A 1,864-nucleotide genomic window follows, 5' to 3' on the forward strand; every position below is an offset into this window, starting at 1 on the left:
CAGGGGTCGTTAGCCTCCCCATTAGGTCATTAGGAAAGTAAGGACACGGCTTGTAGGTCAGGTTAGGGGGGGAAGTTTGGGTTAGTTGTCCATTTTTCTCGACGTGTCCCTATAAACTACAAAGGCTCCTAATATAGTTTTATTACAGTATTTCTTTATATTATTTTGGTTATTTTCATTTGTGTTTGTAACTCCGAATATTTGTAAGTCGAACATTTGTAAGTTGAATGTTCGTAATTCGAATGTTTGTACGTTGAGGATCTTCTCTACAAGTATTAGGTAACAAAAACAGTCGTGTATTGATTCGTCTCCATGTCTCGAATAGTGTGTGGGTAAGGTCAATGTACGAGATAAATAACCAAATAGATTATCAAGATCTATACACCGTCAGTACTCCATTAGTAATAATCGTTGATTATATTTGCTATTGTATGGTCATTTACTTTGCGTGAAGTGTAGGAGGGTGGGGGGTGGGGGGGGGAGGCAGTATAGATGTTGAAGCTGGTAAGGAGGAGACATTCAATGTCGATTCATCAGAATAATATTTTCTTTTCGGTTCTTCTATAAGTTTATATCATTTTTTACTTTGCTTGTAAGTCATTATTTTTTCTGCCTTAGAGCTTTATTATTATTATTGTTTTTGAGTAATTCACTTATCAAATGTTATGAGGATTTTGCCTGCCAGCTGTTATTAGCGTGAGGTAGTTATTACCTACGCCAACGAAGTGTGAAGGAGGTTATGTTTTACCCACTGTTTGTGTGTGTGTGTTTTTTTTTTTTTTTTTTTTTTTTTTTTGTGAACAGCTTCCTCGGCACAATTTAAATCGTAGAGTAATGAAACTTGCAGGGAATAACTGTTATGTGAAAATCTGGAAATTATTAAATTTTGGAAGGTCAAGGTCACGGTCAAGCAAAATGTCCAATTCACGTAATTAGCCATAAGTTTGGACATCGTTGTCACAGAAACTTCAAATTATGGTTCATATTTTAGTGTATGAAAATCCATGCCAATTAATACATGTTAAGGTCAAAGGTCAAGAAATAAGCTGTCGCGTCGGAGGTCAGTGCTCTACTGAGTGCCCCTCTAGTTTGTTTTGACATTTTGGTATCGGAAGAGAAGGCTTTATCTAAGTTTCTAATCATATAATTCACCACAATGTCAAAATTCAGATCATCATCATCATCATCATCATCATCATCATCATCTCATCCTACGTTTATTGACGCCTAGGGATAGATAGCTTGTGATAAATCGTGTCCCATTTTTATAATTTATTCCAGCCGCTCAAAATAAAAATATATGCCATAGTGGGTTGAAGCATACTGTGTTATTTTATTACTGCTTGCTAAGCTACAACCCTTGTTGGAAAAGCAGGATTATATAAGCCCAAGGGCTCCAACCGGGAAATAACTTAGTGAGGACAGGAAATAAGGAAATATACTTTGAGAGAAGTTTAAGAATAATAACAACATTAAAATGAATCTATTACATATGAATAACAAAAACTTCAAAATAATAAGAGGAAGAGAAATAAGAGAGAATAGTGTGCTTGAGTGTACCCTCAACCAAGAGAACTCTAACCCGAGACAGTGGAAGACCATGGTACAGAGGCTATGGTACTACCCAAGACTAGAGAACAATGGCTTAATTTTGGAGTGTCCTAGAGGAGCTGCTTGTCATGGCTATAGAGTCTCTTCTACCCTTACCAAGAAGAAAGTAGCCACTGAGCAATTGCATTGCAGTAGTTAACCCCTATAAATTACCAATGAATTACCAATATGAATTTTTACCTTTTTAATGAAATTATGGGCATTAAGAAAGCTGAAAGTGTTGTGTCTTGCTTAATACAGCAAGCCTTAACCA

Source organism: Palaemon carinicauda, chromosome 12, assembly GCF_036898095.1.
Source record: "Palaemon carinicauda isolate YSFRI2023 chromosome 12, ASM3689809v2, whole genome shotgun sequence".
In the NCBI taxonomy this organism is placed as follows: Eukaryota; Metazoa; Arthropoda; class Malacostraca; order Decapoda; family Palaemonidae; genus Palaemon; species Palaemon carinicauda.